General features: G+C 44.1%; 1 protein-coding gene across 1 annotated transcript in view; it reads right to left on the reverse strand.

Moving 5' to 3' along the window:
- LOC126059823 (core histone macro-H2A.2) overlaps window positions 1-20,123 on the reverse strand; it is a 73,817-nt gene extending 53,694 nt beyond the window's left edge. The window contains exon 1 of the mRNA XM_049855819.1: window positions 20,036-20,123. The gene's annotated coding sequence lies outside the window, so the exon portion shown is untranslated. The remainder of the gene's footprint in view (window positions 1-20,035) is intronic.
- Between the last annotated feature and the right edge of the window lie 2,182 nt (window positions 20,124-22,305).

The raw sequence follows: 22,305 nt of genomic DNA on the forward strand, positions 1-22,305 counted from the left end.
AACTCCATGGAATGGGCAAGACAGTCTGCTTTTTGACACTTCAGAATTAGCACGCAGTAAGAGGTGACTTTAATACAATGCGCTGAGAGACGTGTGTATGATTCCCTGTTATTTAAGGGAGTTTCGTTCTGTTGTACATATGAGTCGAAACCAACTTGATGGCACCTAACAACAACATTCTTTGTGTGAAGATGAACAATTCTGCACTTCTGGGCAAAGTCTTTGTAAAGCTCGAAATAATCCAGAGAATTGCAATAAAGCTTGGGTAGACTTGAATCTGTTGGGTTAGGGAGTATTGTGACCAAAAAATGGAATATAATCCCACATAAACAAAAGCAAATTACAGTGTACAAACAAGCAGGAATCAAGAAAAAGAAACCGCTTTTCTTTTCTAGGAAATGTGGTAATGAATCAAAGGTATTTACCCCATTGGCATTCTCCATGACCATATCATTTGGGGATGGAAAACAAGAAAGTAAAAAGTAAGTGAAAATTGGTTCTATTTGTTGAGGGAGCCATATCAGATTTTGGCTAGCTCAGTTTACCAGCAGCCAAGATGACAATGAAAAGGCCTAAGAAATTGATAAGGATGTAACAGAAAGAAGTGGGAAATGAGTGGCTAATACAAAATAGATGCAAAGCTGGGATCCATTTAATCTGGATTAAAGAGTAAAGAGTTCAGTTTCCTAAGGTATCTGATTTTCGACTCATAGCAACTCCATGTGACAGAGCAGAACCGCCCCACATGGTTTGCTAGGCTGTAGTCCTTATAGGAGCAGCTCACCAGGTCTTCCTCCTACGGAGCTGCTGAAATGGTTGGAACTGCCACCATTGTGGTTAGCAGCCAAGCACTCAGTCGTTTGCGCCACCAGGGCTCCTATATTAAAGAGTATAAGCATGAATATAGGTTGAGGAGACAGGTCAGACGCTGGTAAATGTAAGGAGTAGCTGCTATTGGACAGCACTGTCCCTGGGGACAAGGGACACGGAAAGCAATACAATATGGTCCTTGTCCTCGTAGAGACTACACAGCACACGTCTGCAATTGGAGTGGTGGTACTCAAAACAGAGGTGGTTCTTGGTTACATGGAAAGAGCCCGAGGTGGGAGCAGAAAGCCCAGGGTGTGGGCCCCACCTCTACATAACTAGTGTTGTGAGTTCCAATGCCATCTGCATGGGCCTCAGTGGTCTCAATGATAAAACAAAGAGGTAACCAATGGATCCTTGTCCTTCTGGTCTTAAACGCTCTGATTTTTCCTTAATACGCTTTCCAGTCATCCTGGAAAAGAGGCTTAGTCCTTCTAAGAAGCTGGTTCTAAAGAGTTAAGAGCCATGCACCCTCATAAGGACGTATTAGAGACTCCACTAAGCCAATTATGAGCTTTTCCCAGTTACTGGTAAATGGGGGGTGGCAGGGATTAGTAAATCTGGTTGCCACGGAGACCACCTGAAAAGCTCATCGCAGGGTGGACATGCCCTGTGCATTCAGTGTGTGCTGGATGGTCCTAATCTCCCCCTACCGATGATGAGAGAACGACACACCAGGCACAAACGCCGCAAGGGGAGGAACACCCTACACATTTTCTCAAACCAGCAGATGCCAAGGAATGACTGGCTGTGCAGGAGAAACCCACCTAGGCGCTTTCCCAATATTAGGAAGAGGAGTCGCACATTGCCCTAAAAACTGGAAATTAGGGCCAGCAGTAGAAGAAAAGCAAGAGACTTTAGGGGATGGGTGCCTAAAACACTCATAAAAATAAAGTTGCCAAGTAAGGAAAACCAGGGTGGGATCAAGTAGAGAAACACAGCAGTTAAAGATTGTACAAAGTCCTACATGACACTTGTAATGAGACTTTCTTTCTTCGCCTTCCAGACTTTCCTCTGGGTTAGGGTCTTAGATAAAGACGGGATGCAGCTGTGTTTGAGTCTAAGTGTGAGACTGACTGTCTCTATGTGCTTTAACGGGGCTGGGAGTCTTTTGTGCCTGCGGAGCCTGTTTTTCCAGACATTGTGCTGAGTTCAAGCAGCTGGGTACAAACCCCTGGATTCTCCTGGGGAGGCCTCCATACACTGTAAGGAAGAGTCAGACCACAACCAGGGGCCCCTAGGGGAGCAGGGTGGGAGCTGGTAGGAGCTGACATGTTACACTCTCGAGAACCCACAGATAGAAGGAAGTGCTGTGTCTCCTCAGACCACTCAAGACCCAGGTTTCTAAAGACCTGGCTTTCTAAATACACAGCTCCACACCCCCCTCCCCCTATCCCTAAGCCTGCACTTGATTTGTGGAAAATTAGAAGCCCTTTGTTATTGTTAGCTGCCTGGGAGTCCACTCTCAGGGTAGAGCTGTGCTCCATGGTACTTTCAATGGCTGATTTGTTCGGAAGCAGATCACCAGGCCATTCTTCTGGGGGCCTCTGGGTGGATTCAAACTTCCAACCCTTCAGTTGGCAGCTGAGAGCTTAACTGTTTTCATCACCCAGGGGCTCCTAGCTTCCTCATTTTCCAGGCCAGCCCTTTACCTGACTATTCAGTCTTGAAAAGTTAGGAGTTAAAAACTTGGCCAAGTTTTTAATCCACATGCTGTGAATTTGAGTTCACTCATCTAAAGAGTAAAGAACCACTGTGACTAGGAAATTTGCTTTAATCACACTAATACTTAAATCTTTGTATTTATTGACCTTCTGCTCTAAAACAAATTTTGCTCTTATTAGGCAATGCTTAAGGATTATAACACATTAGATTGTTTATGTGGAGGAAAAAAGAATATGGCAGGATGAAGCTCTTTGAGTGGTTCTACACACCTTGTAAGGCGGTGCTCTGGTGGTGCCGTGGTTAAGCACTTGGCTGCTAGTGCACAGGTTGGCAGTTTGAGCCCACCCAGTTGCTCTGTGGGAGAAGGACCTGTCCATCTGCTGTGGTAAAGATTACAGCCAAGAAAACCCTATGGAGGCAGTTCTACTGTGTCACATGGGGTCACTATGAGTTGGATTTGACTTGATGGCACCCAACAACAACACATATCTTGTGCGCAGCCCCTGGAGGCCACTGGGCTGTGGTCAGATGGCCCCACCCTCCAGGCAGCAAGTGTTCATCCTTTAGATAAACTGGGAACCAGATACAACCCAAATCCGCAATATACTTGTCCTTTCATGTTGGAAAGATCAAGGTATGAAGTCTGTCATTACTCAAAAAGCGAATCTGAGAGTTTTAAGGATGTTAATGGGCGGGGGGGGGAAGCTTTGGTGGTACAGTGGTTAAGCGTTAGGCTGCTAAGTGAAAGGTCGGCAGCTCGAACCCACCAGCCGTGCCTCACGAGAAAGATGTGGCAGTCTGCTTCTGTAAAGATTACAGCCTTGGAAACCCTATGGAGCAGTTCTACTCTGTCCTATGGGGTCGCGCTGAGTCGGAACTGACTGGATGGCAATGAGTATTTTTGAGGGGTTTAATATGGGGGACAAGAAAATAAAGCACATAACTGAGGAAAGACGAGGGGAGAACTCAGCGCCACCTCCTGGTTTCCTTTCACCCGCCGGGGACAGAGCAATTTGAAGAGCGTCACTGCCTTGAAAATGCGCTGGGGGAGAGGGCATATTCAGACCCTGGGGCTTTAGGATTTATTTCTACCACAGGGTTTTAAGCCCATAAGGACACCAATGAGTTAGATTTTATAGACAACACAAGGGTAAATATTAAATTGCAGCATTGACTCAGACACGGCCAATAAACTCACACCAGACTATTCAAATAACTACATATTTCATTGATTTTATGATGCGCTTTTTTTTTCCAGCATTTTACTCTTTCTAGAAATCTGTATGCCTCTAACAATCAATAACATCACAGATTCAATGAAAGACAGTATTTATGGAGCAATAATGACCGAAGAAGCAGCTACGTTAGATGTTGTGGAATACACATAGGGGAGAGAAGACACGGCCCTTATTCTCAAACGTTTTCCTGTGAAGTGGCAGAGCAAACCATAATAAAGTTCCAAGTAGATGCTAGAGCCATGGTTCCCAAACTGTGTGTTGAGGCACCCTGGAGCACATCAGCGAGCGCTACAGGCTAGTTTAAACTTTCAAGGAAATACAGTGATACTCGATTTCTGTTGGAGACAACTACCAGCTCATGAGTTCACAGTTTCAGCAGTAGTCTGCACTGTTGTTGCTGTTAGGTGCTGCCGTGTTGACTCTGAAAGAGTATAACAACAGTAGGGTGTTCTTGGCTGTAATCTTTATGGAAGCAGGTCCTGCTCCTGCCAAGCCTCTGGGTGGACTCGAACTGCCAATCTATAGGTTAGCAGCCGAATGCCTAACTATTGTGCCATCAGGGCTCCCTGGAGATTGCGCTACATTCTCGTTTTTATTTTTTTTCTATTGATAAAAACAATTTTATTGTGATGGACTACATATAACAAAACATTTATGTGTACAACTCAGCAACATCAATTACATTCGCCATATTTACAGTACATTCCTTTTGATGATGTCATATTTTTGCAAAACTGGGCTTTTGGCTGTTGCTGAAATGAAAAGCCAGTGTGCTGTGTGAAGATCAAGGAGAAACAGGAAATGAGGTGGCAGTCTCCAAGATGTGAGAAGGTGCACGATGCCCAACAGGCACATACATCCTATTCGTACTGCCTCGTGGTTAAGAATGAAATAAAAATATTGTTCTTTCCCTTAATTCGTGTGTATTATTTTTCAGACAGTTATTAAGTGGTTAACTTAATAAATGCTTATTAAGTTATTTGGACTGAACCACCTAATTAATGGAACCATCGGGTATTTCTTCTGGCCTGGCGCACCAAGAAAAAATGACAGAGACTCTAAAGAACTTTGTTAACTGAGAAAGTTTGTGAAATTCAATAATTTTCCTGAAGCAAAGAAATTAAGTTAAAGAAGTTATTTAAAATTATTTATCTTTAAATCAAAGTAATACTTGCACACGCTGTTACTTTCGTTGTGTGCAGTCAAGTTGATTCCGACTCATACTGGCCCTGTAGGACAGAGTAGAACTGCCCCACAGGGTTTCCAAGGAGCGGCTGGTGGATTCGAACTGCCGACCTTTTGGTTAGTGGCCTGAGCTCTTAACCACTGCCCCACCACAGCTCCAAAACTTGCACATAAAAAAAAAAAAAAAAGCAACAGTCTCCCACTTGATGTTTCTCACCGCAGGTCTCACTTCCAGAGGCAACTACCCCGTGTAACCATTTTTCGTGTTAGTTCTGGGGGTTACCTCTAAAACTCTAAATAATTTTTATACTTTACTTCTTTCTTTAAAATCTATTTTCAGTTTTAGAAAGCCTCTATTGATTCCTGTCAGTAGGATGAGAATTTAATTCCCTTTTCTCCTGTTTTTTTTCCAATGGTTGACAGTTATATTTTCATTTCCTCCATTGATTGTTTTGGAAACTTTACATAATACATTTAAATCTCCATCTCTGATTCCATCAAGTTTAGAATGATCATTAGCTATCAACTCATCGTAACATGAGTGTGTGAGTGCCCTAATCTTTCCCTACTTCCACCTCCCTACTTCTATCTTCTATGCTGTCTATTGTGGTTAATAACGCTTATTTTGTTTTATAATCACAGTGAAACCCTCCACGTTTTGTCTATAGGTTTATTTTGAAAGTTAAATGCCAATAAGTAGCATTTACACAATTACGATGCTGTAAATATTGTTCCCCTCAGAATCAAGTAGGGTGTTAGCACTACATTTCCTTCTCTGGGGTCCAACATTGATGCCTTAGCATCAAGAACAAACAGGTTCTCTATGTCCTGAAAGTCTGTCATTCAAAATTATTCTACCTTTTACTTGGCTTCACATTTGGTCCATGTCTAAATGGTTAACACAGCTGCTAACTGAAAGGCTGGACGTTCAAGTCCACCCAGAAATGCTTTGGAAGAAAGGCCTGGTGATCTACTTCCGAAAAATCGGCCACTGAAAACCCAATGGAGCACAGTTGAGCTCTGACACACAGGGGGTTCGCCATGAGTCCGAATTGGCTCAGTGACAACTTCCTTTTCTCCAGCCCCCAGAAGTGGCTAATTACTTTTCTTTGTTCTTGTTGACAAAAGAAAAATGCACTTTTACAAACCTGTTGCCCTTGAGTCAATTCTGACTCAGTGACCATATAGGACAGAGTAGAACTGCCCCTTAGGGTTTTTAAGGAGCGGCTGGTGGATTCGACCTGCCAACCTTTTGGTTAGCAGCCCAACGCTTAACCGCTGTACCGCCAGGCTCCGCACACTTACCAGAACCTCAAAATCACCTAGCTTCTCAATCATGTTTCTCTTTTCAGGGGCCATTTCTCCCCCAGAGACATTGTTCCTGAAGCCCTTGGACCTGGCCCTTCACTTTGGACATGAAGTTGTTTTCCCAACAGTGATCCAGGGACCTGCCTTCCCTTCCTTCCTCAAGCCTGATCCCACGACTTCCTCTTTTTTGGTTTTCCCCCTTGTTTTGCTGGTCTCCACCTCATGTAACTTCTCCAGAAACAGTACAGGAAAGTTTTCTCACACAAATGCAATTGTCTTTATTAAATAATCCTTGATCTTTCATTTGGCATTGTATATAATTTTAGCATCAAAATAATTTTGCTTCAAAATTTTGAAGCAATTGATCCACTGATCTTTACCATCCCATGTTAGAGATGAGAAGTTTGGTGCTCTCCCCCACCCAAGAAGCTTTTAGATTTTCTCTGCATGCTTGATGTTCTAACATTTCACAAGGGTGTGTCTCGGTGCGGTGTCTCTCCCTCTGTTGCTCAGCACTTGGTGATAAACTCTTTTAATCTGAAGACTCTCAATCTTCATAACTCTGGGATTTTTTTTTTCTCTATTTTGTATTTGATTATTTTCCCTACCCTTTTATTCCCCCGAATTCTCCCCTTACTCCTCTCTTTCTGGGATGCCTATAAACCAGGTATTGGATCTAGATTGCTCCTCCAACTCTTATCTTTTTTCTTCTATTTTTCAGTCTTTAGTTTAATATCTAATTTTGGTAATCACATTTTTAATTTCCAGGCACCCTTTCTTGTTCTCAGAACATCGTACTCTTTTATAAATGCACTGTGTCTTTAAATCTCTCTGAAACTAATTAGAATATGTCAATGTTATCTTGTTTTTTAAACTGCTTTATCCAGAATCAGTGGCTCTATTTTCATTTTTCCATTTCATGTTGTCTGTCCTTAAATGTCTGGTGATTTCTGGTTATAGTATAAATTTTTTTTTTAATTGTGAAAATACACATGCCAAAACATTTGCAACACAACAACTTTCACATTCACAATTTAATGACTTTGATTACATTTTTCATGTTGTGTCACCATTATCACTATCCTTTTCTAAAATACTCCACCACCATTAACATAAACTCAACTGTGCCCCCTGTGATGGTTAGGGTTATGTGTCAACTTGGATGTAATTATTCTCCATTTTGTGACCTGATGTGAGCAGCCAGTCAGTTGAAAGACAGTCAGTTTCAATGAACATTGATGTTGGTTATATTATAATTTAAGAATGAAGGACAAGGTTGATTATTATAGGCAGATAGAAAAGCTTTTCTCAACTATGGGGTTTGGTAGGCCTGCTTCCTATTGGGGATCTCTGGGTGTGTGTGCAGGGCATGCCAATTACCAGGCATCATTCTAGGGTCCCCAGTAAGGAAATGAAAGCCCCCAAATGCCAGAAAGAGGGGAGCTTTATTTCATGGAGCCATATCCATCCTAAGACTTCTATAACTGCTCTGCAGTTGCTTGATTTCTTCAGAGGAATCTTCAGATTGTTAGTTTGCAGGGTGGCGGTAAACTACAACTTGTCAGAAACTCTACTAGAAGCAGGGGATGGTGAAAAGCCAATTTATGTAGCTGTTCTGGAGACAGACCTTCAATGACTCCCCACTTCTCATACCTGCTTATCTTCACTGAAGCTTCCTTTTGTTTGTATTCTTAGTGGGGGCTTCCTCCTGTGACTCTGTCAACATGCTCCTATGTATTTCCAGTCTTTTAGAAATGTGTTGAGCTCTCCTACTGATGACCAACACCTGCCCTTGCCCACTTGTTATTAAATGTTTATTTTCTTTGTATACCTTTACCATTATTTCTGTGGCCTCTAGGGAAGGAGGGGGTTGAAGGAAAGCACATGTGCTCAGTCCATCGTATTGAACTGGAAGTTGAAAGTGTCATTTTAATTTAACATCTTAATAAATATAATTTGAGGATTAACCTACAAATGAGTATGCTAGGAAGGAGAAACAGTTCAATTGTTTTAGAATTGAGTAATAATGATGTATGGGGCCCTGGTGGTACAGTGGTTAAGAGCTAGGCTGTTCACCAAAAGGTTGGCAGTTTGAATCTACCAGCTGCTCCTTGGAAACTCTATGGGGCAGTTCTACTTTGTCGTATTGGGTTGCTATGAGTCGGAATCGACTCGACGCCAACGGGAATAATGATGTAAAAATTCAGATCACTTTCAGGTGAGTCACTGGAAACTAACTGGTCTTGAGACAAAGAATTATCAACTTTGTTATCAAGGGACTGTATAAGACTCATTGAAATAACAGAATCCAATTCAATGTGTCTGTATTTGCATGATTGTAACATATGAGATTTCTATAAACAATGTTGAAAATTATACTCTAATCCCAGAAGGGAGGAGAGGGAAGGAAGGAAAAATCATAAGCATTTACCTTTATTAAATGAATTGCTTTTGGTAAGAAACAGCAAACTTTAATACACTGACTGCCTTCATAAAAAGACAAAACAGTCTGATTTCTTTAGATCAGTATTTTCTTTCAGTTCAAAGAAATTCTTTTTCAGGTATAAAGAGCTGGTAAAGAGCAAACCATTTTTTATGCCTCAAACAACTTGAAATTTTTACTTTATCTAAACTTGAGGATTCTGACACACTCTCAGCTAACCAGCAAGATGGTCCATTAGAAGTCTCCAGCAATCCTGATTTAAATGACCATTTTTCTATAGTCAAGTTTCTGCAAAGAGGCTTTTAAAAAGGAAAACCAAAAACAAAACTCACTGCCACTGAGTAGATTTTGACTCATAGAGACCCTATAGAACAGAGTAGAACTGCTTCATAGGGTTTCAAGGCTGTAAATGTTTATGGAAGCAAACTGCCACATCTTTCTTCCATGGAGTAGCTAGTGGGTTTGAACTGCCGACCTTTTGGATCGCAGCTGAATGCTTTAACCATTGCGCCACCTGGGCTCCTTTTTAAAAAAAAAGCAGCCAGTAATTTGAGGACTGGGAACAATAATTATAGGCCAGTATATCACAGGTGAGCTTTGGGTCAGGTCGATGAACTACCTTGACAATTTACCTGGAATTACAAAAAAAAAAACCAAAAACCAAACCCACTGCCATCAAGTTGATTCTGACTCATAGCGACCCTACAGGACAGTAGACCTGTCCCATAGTGCTTCCAAGGAGCATCTGGTGGATTTGAACTGCCTAACTTTTGGTTAGCAGCCGTAGCTCTTAACCACTACACCACCAGGGTTTCCTGGAATTACAAGACAGCTTAGAGTACTCTTTTGAGGTCATTCTCTCCAGAAGTACACAAATCAGAATGCTTTCATGCATACATATTTTACATCTAGAAATAAGAGGTCTTACAGCTTTTTAATGATGGGAATGAATTTTAAAAAACACTAAGTTCTGTTTTCTGAAATGTTCACAAATATGAAAATCATAGTTTCACCCCCTAATGGATGCATGTGCCTGTTTTAAAATTGCTAAAATATATTCATTTTTACTCCCTATGATATTTCCCTAATCTGTAGTATTTTGCTCTAGAAAATTTTATATTGTAAATATTTTTGAAAAATGAAGTAGGCACTGCGATGAAGCATCTTAGCTCTGTCAGTTCAAAACCATCCTTTGGGAGAAGAAAGTGAGATGAAATAAAGCTCGGTAGGACATAAGGGAATTCAATATAAATATATTATATGTGGAAATATGTTTTTAAAGGGTATGAGAAAAATCAGACAGTCTCACACCTAACAGAATTCTAATGTATTTTGGCACGTTACCCTAAGTACTGTATTGAAATAATAACAGTTTGTTAGCATTACTTTGTAGCTGTAAAAACCATTTTCAGGAATACTAGCTAAATCATTGGCTATATTACACTTCCATTATGAACTCCAAGGGCAAATCACTACTGCACAAGTCACACTTTCCAAACCATTTTCTTCCAAGGCCACCTTTCAGTGAATGAGAACCGTCAATAATTTTATCGTCATATATGTTAAAGCACATTAACAATTTAAAACATAAAGAGCTATATCAAAAGCAATTTCATCAAAATGACACTCGGATCAAATTAACCAAATTGACCAACCGTGTATGTGAGAAGCAAGCATTGACCCAATTTACTTAAATTATACGATTGGATATCCAATCATTCCTTTTTTTTTAAAAAAAAAAGGCATTTCAAATCATGTCGTGGAATAATCTGGCGGGAAGCTCAACCGCCAGGACGTTCTTCCTAACTCAGAAGCAGAGAGGTGTGGCCATCTGGGTCATTCTACGGAGGATGGGAGCGGAGACCAGCCGGGGAGCCCCGGATGGGGGTGGAGAAGAGTGGACTTAGGATACCCGTAGCGACTGCAGTACAGTGACTTTTTATTTTTTTATTGTGGTAAAATTTAAACAACATAAAATTTGCCATTTTAACTATGTTCAAGTGTATAATTTGAAGTGCATAACATTCACAATGTTATGCAACCCTCGCCACTATATATTTCCAAAACTTTTTCATCACCCCAAACAGAAACTCAATATCCATTAAGCAGTAACTCCCATTTCCCCCTTCCCCAGCCCCTTATCTACTTCGTTCTCTATGCATTTGCCTATTCTAGATATTTCATACAAGCTCATACGATATTTGTCATTTTCTGTCTGACCAATTTCACCCAGCATAAGGTTTTCAAAGTTCATCCATGTCTTAGCATGTGTCAGGGCTTCCTTTCTCTTTATGGGATCAATAACACTCCATTGGATGCAGAGACCACATTTTGCTTATCCATTTGCCTGTAGACGGGCACTTGGGCTGTCTCCACCTTTTGGCTGTTGTGAATAATCCTGCAATGAACTTTGGGGTACAAGTAGCTGTTTGAGTCCCTGCTTTCAAGTCTCCTTGGTATATGCCTAGGAGTGCAATTGTTGGGTCCTAGGAAATTCTATGTTTAACTTTTGGGGGAACCACCATACAGCTTCCACAGAGGCTGTACAATTTTACCTCCCCACCAGCAAAGCACAGGGGTTCCAATTTTTCTGCCACAGTGACTTTTTACCACCATTTTGTTACATTTGTTGAACCTGAACTAAGATTTTTTTAAGAGAAAGTAGAAGTTGTTGATATACATCTCATTTCTTCATTATTAATCTTATGCTATTTTCTAATATGAACATACTTGGCCACCTAAACCCTGGTGGTGTAGTGGTTAAGTGCTACGTCTGCTTAACCAAAAGGTTGGCAATTCAAATCCACCAGGTGCTCCTTGGAAACTCTATGGGACAGTTCTACTCTGTCTTACAGGGTGGCTATGAGTCGGAATCAACTCAATGGCAACGGGTTTGTTTTTTTATGGTACTAGTTGGATCCCTAGTAGCACAGTGGTTAAGAGCTTGGCTGCTAAACAAAAGATCGGCAGTTCGAATCTACCAGCTGCTCCTTAGAAACCCTATGGGGCAGTTCTACTCTGTCCTATAGTATTGCTATGAGCTGGAATTGACTCATAGCAACGGGTTATGGTCCTAGTTGGATGAGAAATGAATAAAAATAACTTTAGTTCTCTTTGAATCTGAGTTAGTAATGCACACCAGAAAATGGACCAGTTTGCCTTCTTGAGTCTATTTATTCATGGAAAACAAAATAAAAACAAAACCTTTCCCTGGGTGCAGCCTGATCTCTCTCTTTTCTTTAAGAATGAACAGATCAGAACAGTGGGTAAACTATTCTGCTCACTCAAAAGCCAATTGTTCCAAATTAGTAGTGCTGCTTATTATTAAAAGCAGTGGCCTCTCTTGCCTCTCTAAGCAGGGAACTGGCTTTGGCCAAGTCAAGATAACCTTCTAGGGTGGGAGTGAGTGGAAGAGTGGAGTGGGAGTGAATGTACCAGTACCAGAGAGCAAATGGGCTGTAGGCCCTGGTGCTGCCTGGCCCATCCAGGGGATTCCAGAGACATCCATGAGTCTGGGCGACAGAATGGATGGGTGGGCCAGTTGTCTGCTCTCAGAGGTAGAACAAGGGGCTGAGCTCTAAGCAGAAGCAGCTGCTCCGGGAGCCCTCCACCTTCCTCCCCCCACCCGGTTTCCATATTGTCATGTCAGTCCCTAGGAGTGGCTGCACTGCAGGGACTTGTGGCTGAGGGGGCTCTTGTTGCAGCTGAAGTGATTCTATGCTGCTGATGGGCAGTGTCACTCCCTGGGCATGGCTGTGTGGGACTCCCAAAGCCCCTGGGCGCTGGCATGATGGATCAGCTGTACCCACTAAGCGCTACCACCAGCAGCATGGCACCATTCTATCTGTGGGTGAAACCAGTGAGATTAGAGGCAGCACGGTGGTAAAAGGGAAGGTGCCGTGGACTAGAGAAGGACACTGTACTTTTGCATCCATTAACTGTGCCCTCGGCAGATGAGCTGATCATTCAGAACCCCTTTTTTGTTTGACCAAAACCATACAGGGATTCTACTATATAAAACAGATGCAAGGGGAGCTGTCCTGGTTTGGGTGGGGAGGTGCCTGGGAAAATCTATGCATTGTTGCCCTCTTCCGTGCCTTGGGCCCCTCAGGAACCCTGGGGTTTGTGGAGCTCCACCTGAGAACCATTGGGCCAGATGACTTCTAAGGCCCTTTTCAACACGTCCATAGAGATGGAATAATCGGGGAGAATTGAGATCAAGGTGATCTTTCATTTAAAGTCATTATATATAACCACTGGTCCCTGGGTGGCACAAGGGGTTCGTGCTTCACTACTAACCTAAAGGTTGGTGCTTTGAACCCACCCAGTAGCACCACGAAAGAAAGGCCTGGTGATCTGCTTCTGTTAAGATTACAGCCAAGAAAACCCTATGGAACAGTTCTACTCTGTAACACATGGGATCGCCATGAGTAGGAACTGACTCAATGACAACAGGTTTGATTTATGATAACCATAAAAAAACTGGACCTGAAAGGCCTTCTTTGTGACTTAACATATTTCATTTACAGGGTTGCCTTTCTTCACCCCAAGATGATGACCTACATTGCCTACTAAAGAACGGCTGAGGTGAAAATTCAGTTTAGTAGCAAGGGGTGAGACGTGAGTTGATTATCACTTCATAGAAATTCTAAAAGGCTGATCAATTTGGAAGTTAAGCACTATGGTGGGGAACCCACTGAATTATCATCCGATCTAAAAGTTTATGTCGTATGGTCTATAAGCTATTGGAATTTAGCTCTTTATAGTCTACCACCACTATTTAATTTTAATGATTTTATTGAGCAGTGAAGGGAGCTCAAAATACAAAGTCTATAATTCTATACATATACCATGAGGCGTGCCTTTGAATTGTGGTGTTGGTGAAGAATATTGAATATACCATGGACTGCCAGAAGAATGAACAAATCTGTCTTGGGAGAAGTACAACCAGAATGGTCCTTAGAAGCAAGAATGGCGAGACTGCGTCTTACATACTTTGGATGTGTTTTCAGGAGGGATCAGTCTCTGGAGAAGGATATCATGCTTGGCAAAGTACAGGGTCAGTGGAAAAGAGGAAGACCCTCAACGAGGTGGATTGACACAGTGGCTGCAACAATGGGCTCAAGCATAACAACGATTGTAAGGATGGCACAGTGTTTCGTTCTGTTGTGCATAGGGTCGCTATGAGTCGGAACCGACTTGACGGCACCTAACAACAACAACAACAACCATGAGGTGTGCCAGTACTGTAAACACTGGGCCAGGATAAGTCTGATTGTATTTTGATTTTTCTGTCTTGTTGTCACAGAAATAAATCTAGGCAACCAAATTATATCATCAAGACTGCCTCTCATATCCAGAAATGACCCCCAAATCTTTGGTCAGACCATGTGTTGTAATTTTGGGTTACAAAATCTACTCACTGTATCTCACTTTTCTGATATCTCAGGATCAGCTGAACTAACGTCCCTGCACGTAGGCTGGTGGTCTGTGCACATTCTCACACCCATTTGTGTCAAAGCGTGAGAATTTTGACTTGAATTACTTACTCTGTTCCAAGTCCAAACTGGCAATGCCAGTCAAATAAGTCGGGCAAAGTATGATGGATGGTGAGATGCATAAATGAACAGTAAGGGCTTCAGAGCAACCACCAAATTCATCTATTTAACATTTAGTGACAAGACAGTTTAAAGAGTAGCATTATGTGGCCTGGTCAGATACTCTCGGTCTTTCCTTTGACACAGTCTGGTAAAATAGTGATGCAAATCATGTGTCTTTAAAATAAATTTTGTATATATTCATGTTACAATGAGCGCAAGCCAAGAACTGCTGGAATGCTTGTTCTTCCCCATGCATGTGAGGGTGTGGGGCAGTGGAGTCAGGCTGCCTGTGCGGGGGTCTTAACTCCATCATCCACCAGTTATGTAAGGGCCTTGGGCAATTTCCTTCATCTCTCTGTACCTACTTCCTTTTCCGTAAGATGGGTATAATAATAGTACCTACCTGTATGGTTTTTGTAAGAATTAAATGAGTTAGTACATATAATGTGCTTGGAACAGTGCCTGGCAGGTAGTAAGCATTTAGAAGATATTAGCTATTATGACTTATTTCCACAAAAGAAACAGCTATAGAGAACTATTTTCACAGAACGTGAAAGTGATGGTTAATTTTATGTGTCAACTTGGCTAGGCTATGGTTCCCAGTTTTTTTTGCCAAATGCTAGTCTAGTTGCTGTTACGGTATAGTTATATATGATTAAATCAATTGGTCTTAAGTAAAGCAGGTTAACGTCCATAATACAGTCCAATGTAAGTACCTTACATCTAACGTAATGCAATGTAATATAATTATTTTCCATAATGTAATCTAATGCAATGTAATCAATCAATCAATCAACTTGGTTGAAAGCCTAAAGAGGAAAAAAGAATTTCCCTAGGGTGTGTTCTGGCCCCATAATCTAAATAGATTTTTGGCTGAATTTTCACTTCACTCTCTAGTTGCCTGACCTATGGACCTTGTGATGCAAGCCAGCAGGAGTATCCATCCTGTTGTCTGACCCACTGGCATTGGACTTTCCAGCACCCTACAACCAGTTCCTTGAAGTAAGTCAGTCTCTTTCTCTCTCTGTGTGTTCCCTGGGTGGGGTAAACAGTTAAGCATTTGACTACTAACCAAAAGGTTGGCAGACTGAACACACCCAGAGGCGCCTCAAAAGAAAGGCCTGGCAATCTGCCTCTGAAGGGTCACAGCCATGAAAACCCTATAAAGCACAGTTCTGTTCTGACACACATGGGGTTGCCATGAGTCAAAATACTCTACAGTAACTGCTTTGGTTTCATATATATTTATACCTATATATACTTACGGGGAACCCTGGTGGCGTAGTGGTTAAGTGCTATAGCTGCTAACCAAGGCTTCGGCAGTTCAAATCCGCCAGGCACTCCTTGGAAGCTCTATGGGGCAGTTCTACTCTGTCCCACAGGGTCGCTGTGAGTCGGAATCGACTTGATGGCAGTGGGTTTGATTTTTTTTTTTTAATATATTTACTTGTTCTGTTTCTCTAGAGAACCCTCAATAAGACAACAGACTAACGTTTTCTTGAGCATATTTGTCTACTCCTCCCTCCATTTCAACATCAGTTACTATAATACTATAGTGCTTGAAGTTGTGTATATGGTTACGTGAGGCTCAAACTCAGTAACATCTATTTCTTACCCTCATTGATCTTAGGCCCTGGTGTAAAGGAATAGTAATGAACTCTCAACCCTGGGAACACTCTGGGAGCCACACAGTCTACTGGGAACCCTCATGACAGAAAACACTTCTGTTTTTCTCAAGGCTGGGCACTTTGGGGTCCTAGTCTAATCTTATATTCCTCAAATTCAGATAAAAACCAATCGGCCTCTAAAAACAACAGGGCAAGATGCCACCTGCCTGGAAATTCACAATTCTCACAATCTTAGATACAGAAGATTTCACCAAATCGTAATCTAAGACTAAAAGGGGCTTGAAGGATCACTTAGTCCTCCACCCTGAAATGTGGAGAGCCTGGATGGTGCAAACAATTCAGGAGCTCAGTTGCTAACTGAAAGGTTGGTAGTTTGAGTCCATCCAGGGGTGCCTCAGAAGAAGGGCCTGGTGATCTACTTCCAAAAAATCAGTCACTGAAAGCCCTACGGATGACAGCTCTGCTCTGACACACACGGGGCTGCTATGAGTCAGAGCGGACTGGACAGCAACTGATAGTGTGGTTACACACTCTAGTGCATCTGTTTTCTGGAATATTCAAAAGCAGTTAAGAAGGATGAGGCGAATCTATACATGCTGAGGCAGAAAAATCACCAAGACATGTTATTAACAAAAGTGACGTATAGAACATTGAATACCACATGGTACCATTTATGTAAAAAAAAAAAATAATAAAATTACATATTTCTGTAAGTAAAAATGCAATACATAAATATATAGAAAAGGTCTGGAAGAATACACCTACTAAAACGGACGAGAATCAGAGAGGGCTGTCAAGGAGGACTTTAGTCATATTATTATTCACATCCACCCTTAGCCATTACTGATAATATCTGAAAGTTTACAATTTGAATTAATTTATATATTGCTTGGATAACTATATGTAGGTAATTTGAAAGTGATTGAGAATGTGTAATTAGTCACAAATAAAATGCTACCATAATTGTTAAAGAGAAGAGAATTTTAGGCTGGAAGGGAGGAAACTGGTCTAGGCTTTATGGATAATGTAGCAGGGTTTCAGTGGAGAAGGGGAAAGACAAACCAGGGACAAGGAAGCTTGATGCAGACACTGAGCTCTTGCTGATACCAAGGGCTGATTTTTCAGAAGTAGATTGCCAGGCCTTTTTTCCAAGGTGCCTCTGGGTGGAATCAAACTACCAACCTTTCAGTTAGCAGCTGAGTGCATCAACCATTCGCATCATCCAGGGACTCCAGCGTTTACGGAGCCATCTCCTATTCATGGCTGTTAGGTTGGCTTCAATTTTTCAGAACTACCAGCACCCTTCCATGAATAGCGTTACACATACCGGGCACATGTCTGTTTCTCTAGGATACACACTAAGAAATGGAACGGCTGCTCCCAGAATGGGCACGTTATTAATTTTAATAAGGCCAACCTGCTCTCCAAATTGGTTGCATCAATTTATACAACTTATCAGCAGTATATGAAAACACCTGTTTTCCTACTTGCTTGCCGATATTAATCACTTTTACTTGGCTTCAGCTGCATGTACACTTTATCTCCTCAGCTTGGGGTTGTAAGTTCCGGGAAGCAGGGCCCATGTTTTCCTCATGTTTGTGTTACGCCCCTGCCCCCCATCCAGAGGGGTTTAGTAATTGGTGCTCAATATATGTTTGTGGGACGATCTTTCAACCATATATTTCTTTGCTCATCTCTGCGCAATATACAACTTTCAAAAGTATTTGCCATGATTGCATCTGCCTCTAAGGTGATGTCTTAAGAATGAAATCAGTTTTCAAGAGTGTTGGTTGAATTCTTGCACATCCCTCCCCTTGTACAAGTTACAGATAGCTTTCATTTCAAGTTGCCTAAGACGGTATTTGCCTCCTGCTTTGCTGGCAGGAGGCAGGAAAAGCAGACAGAGTTGTCTCAGACAATAGCTAGCAGGGTGTCCCACCCGCTGGGAAACAGGAGACCAAAGGCGCCTCAAAAACCCTGGGAACTAGACAGAAGATGGAATGGTGTGGGAGTAGGGTCAGAACCTTTGGAACATTCTGGATCCAGGGAGGTAAATTCTTTTTATAGAGTTTTGAAACAGAGGAAAGCGTTAATAATGCCTAATGGAAGTAAATGGATCCAGGTGAAGAGTAACAATAACAGGGTAGGAAAAACAGAAGGAGAACTGATTATGTTTTTTAAAGAAAATTTGAATACAGGAAGGAGGGGTTTTAAAGGTGTGAATTATGTAATTCGAGATAAACTTTTTGTCCCCACAGTATTTATCTGATAATCTGGGCCTAAAAATCAGGGCACCTGGCTCCCAATCTTGGCGCCCTGAACATTTAGTTTGCAAATAAGAGAGTTTTCTAAACAAAGGAGTAAAAGTAACTTTCAGTTACATATAAAATATCTGAGAATTATATGTAGTTTAGTTTGCGTTTCACACAGGAACTCTTTCTAAATAAGAAACAACACAGCCGAACACTCATTTTCCCTCTGAATGTTTCTTTTCGCTCTCACCTGCTGAACCGTTTCAATAGCAACTGCTCAGCGCGTTCAGGGTACGACTTACTTCAACACAAACACAAATGAGGAAAGACGAAACCCTTTGCCACCGGGGGGCTGATTACCCCTAGTGGAATGGGCTCCTGAGGTCCTAGAAGGGGGCCCTTGTTTTGAAATTCCTCTGGGCTGGACCCCAACCTAGGTTCACCAGCACAGTGTCTAAGAAAGGAACTGCCTTCACAGTCAGGGCTGTGGCGCCGCCTTTCCCACCTCAACCCCTCAAACACACGGGACCTGAGCTTTGGTTTCTCAGTCCGTTTCTTCTTGCCTCTTTCATCCCTTCATCCACTCTGGGGCCTCTTCAGGGGGGCCTCTGGGAAGTCATTGCCAACAAATCCCAGCAGTGACAGGGCCTAGATCAAGCCCACGGCGACCCAGTTCATGCCAGGAACAATCAGCAACTGGAAATTCCTGGAGAAGGAGGCTCAGTTGACCGTTCGGGTCTCAGCGGTCTTCTGGCCATTGTTTTGAGAACAAAGAGGGGCAGGAACTGAGGGCGCCCCCACGAGGAATGGCGGGGAAAGACACCCGCAGGCGCGATTTTGGAGTCTGAGGAGGCTGGAAGCAGGGTGCGCGCCAGAAGAGTGGGCTGGGTGCCGGGAGGCAGGGCCGGTACTCCTCCCGCCGCACCCGGCACGCTTTCGCACCGCGCCCGGCGACGGCACAGCCCTTTCCTGCGCCGCAGCCTCTTTACTTGAATTCCCTTTATCCTTTTTTTTTTCTTCTTCTCTTTTTCCCGCGCAAAGCGGGAACCCGAGACCGGCCGGGTGAGCCGAGGAGGGGCCGCCATTTCCCGGGGATAGTACAGCGCGCGTCGGCGCCGGGCGCCCCGGAAAGGGAACCGGAGGGGAGTGCCTGGCCCCGAGCCCTCCTTTGCGCGGGCTCCAGGGGCACACGCCCGCCTGCGGCGCCTGGGCGCCGGGCAGCAGCCCGCGGTCCTCGCCCCCGCCGCCCGGCGTCCCCGGCCTGACCTTCCTCGTCCGGCCCGCCCCCAGACCCCGGTCCCTTTCCTCAGCTCGGCGCCCCCTCCATTGTCATCCCGGAGAGGCCGGCACCCAGCCCGGACACCCTCAGAAGTCCCGAAACGGCCCTGCCGGAGCCCCCTCGGCTCCTCCGCAGCCCCCCGCCTGCGGCCAGCCCCCCTCGGCGCCGTGCGCCTCCCACCTTCCTCTTCTGCGCCCCAAACTCCGTATCCCTGGGCACCCTCCGCTCGCTCACCGCCCCAGCCTCGCCCGGGGCCCGCTGCTCGGACCCCGCATCCCCGCTCCCTCCCTTCTTGCTCAAGAAGCCCCCGGCCACTCTCCGGCCGCACGGATTTTACTGATTGTTTAACAACCCCTCTTTATTTCCTGAGGAAGCAAGTTGGGCAGCTTTATTTGTTAATTTTTTTTTTTTTTTTTTGCAGGAGGAATTGGTTTTTGGGGGTGCGACCGCAGGGGCTGCGGGGAGAGGCAGGGGTGGTTCTCTCTGGTCCCTGCACTGCCCCAGCGGCGCGTTTTGTTTGTAGATCCCGGAACCCCCGAAACAATAATGCCATCGCCATGGCGGGCTCACCTGGTGCTGCGCCGCCTGCTCCGGGCGCCCAGTGCCCTCTGCGCGCCCCTCTTCGGGCGCAGGTTCGGCCCGCGCGGCGCCGGTGCCGGGCAGGACTCTTTGCCTTTCTTTGGGCTCTATCTGTGCGTGTCAATGGCGGCAAGCGGCAGTTCTCCGGGCCGCGGATAGTAGCGGGGGGAGGAGGAGGAGGGAGAAGGGATTGCTCCTTCTCCACATAACCACCTCTAGGAGGAGTCGCTCAGCCTCATCCCCCGCCAGCCCAGGCTCGGCGACGGGTCTGGGGCTTTCGGTGGGGCTTGATGAGCTATTGTCCTTCAGGAGCATTGATGATGAAACCGCGCGGTCTCCGCGTCGCTGTTGGAGCTGCTGGATGAGCCGAGGGCCCCTCTAAGATGAGGCTTTCCCCAGAGCTGGGGACGGAGACGCTGTGGCTACTATCGTGTCTCCTGTTGGCAGAACCCACCTTTGGTGGGAGAAGGCAGAGTGGGCGCTCCTCAGGCCGATCTGGGGAGAGCCTTAGAAGGTGAAAGCTGAAAATGCCACCTTCGATCTTGTGTCCTTAAATAATTACAAATACATTAACACGTGTCCACCATTGGGATGGTAGTGTAGGGCAGCCACAGCCACGAGAACCGAGAGTGTATCATGTCTGTTGGCTTTTTATAAATTAAGACACATTTAGAATCCAGCGTTGCATAATATCTGGAGTAGCAGATCTGTGTTTTAGGTGGCCGAGACCGTGTGCATGGACGTGATTTTCAGATGGTTTGCTTTACGGTGTGTTAATTTGCAGTATCCCCAATGGGTATTAAGATTAGTAGGAGACTATTGTCTCAAGGACCAATTTTTTAGTTTCTAGAAAACATTTATATGGAGGAGGGTAGACAGTATCAGGTGAGATAACGGGAAGGGGATTAATGGTTGATCTAGCCGGTGAGGTGGTCTCCTTTGTAAGTTGAAGATGTTGGCAAGGGCTCCATGGCTGGCGACTGAGTCAAAGGGATTGTATATTTCCGTGGGAAATGCTAACTTGCTATGAATCATCCATGCTTTCTCTGATTTCTCCTTTATGAGTCAAAGGATTGTGAGAGACAAATTTTTTATCTCTTCAAAAAAGAGAAACCCACGTGAAAACAGAATCCTAAGCATTGGCCAAATGGATGCTTTTCAAAGCCCTTCTCTTTTGGTAACATATGTGTGTTTGCTCCTATAAACTTGTAAATGTTTAGGCAATGCGGGACCTTGGGGTGACTGAAAGCCTCCAATTGCCTGAGTAGGAGGGACACAGTGGCCCAGTGCTGTCTGGATTTATGCTGTTAATCAGGGCTGTTGATGGCTTACTGGATAGCGCTTTACAAAGTGTGCATTTTAAACAAGTGTTTTGCTGAGAAATCAGCCATCTTCCTCTCTGGCTTCCCAAACAGTCATGCATGTAACATCAAGGCATAGATAAGCCTCACTCTGTTTAAGCCTGTTATCTTACGTGGCTTCTCACCCTCTCCTGGACCTGGGGGTCTCAGTTTATTGGGACTTCCTTCACTTTCTTCCTAAGCCTTTTACCAACCCCTACCCCCCATGACAGCACTATGCTTTTGAAGGTACTTTCTAGGCCAGGAGTCCAGTCAGGATAAAGTTCTCTTTCCCTAAGACATATATTTAAAAGGCTTCCAGGAATCCTCTGGGAAACCCCGGTGGCGTAGTGGTTAAGTGGTACGGCTGTTAACCAAAGGGTGGGCAGTTCAAATCCACCAGGCGCTCCTTGGAAACTCTGCGGACTCAATGGCCCTGGGTTTGGTTTTGATTTAGTTTACGGATTCTCTGGGACAACTTCTAGTGGTTTCCTTTCCCCCTCCCTAGAGGAAGCTTCTACCTCTCTTCTTATATAGACTTTTGATGCCCATTCTTGGTCTGGCGGGCAGTGGTGGTACAGGGGTAGAATTCTCACCGTCTGTGCTGGAGACCTGGGATTGAGTCCTGGCCAGCGCGCCTCATGTGCAGCCACGACCTGTCTGTCCGTGGGGGCTTGTGTGCTGCTATGATGCTGAACTGGTTTCATCAGTGTTTCCAGACTAAGATGGACTAGAAAAAAAGGCCTGCCTGTCTACTTCCAAAAACTCAGCCAGTGGAAACCTTATGGATCTGTGATCCGTCAGGCTCGGGCAGCGTTTTGTTCCACTGTGCCTGAGATCGCCATGAGTTGGGCGTGGACTTCACAGCAGCTAACAATACTCTTGACCAGAAATAACCCCCAGGCCAACATTCCGGAGGAT

The sequence above is a fragment of the Elephas maximus genome, chromosome 16, assembly GCF_024166365.1.
Source record: "Elephas maximus indicus isolate mEleMax1 chromosome 16, mEleMax1 primary haplotype, whole genome shotgun sequence".
NCBI classification, from domain to species: domain Eukaryota; kingdom Metazoa; phylum Chordata; class Mammalia; order Proboscidea; family Elephantidae; genus Elephas; species Elephas maximus.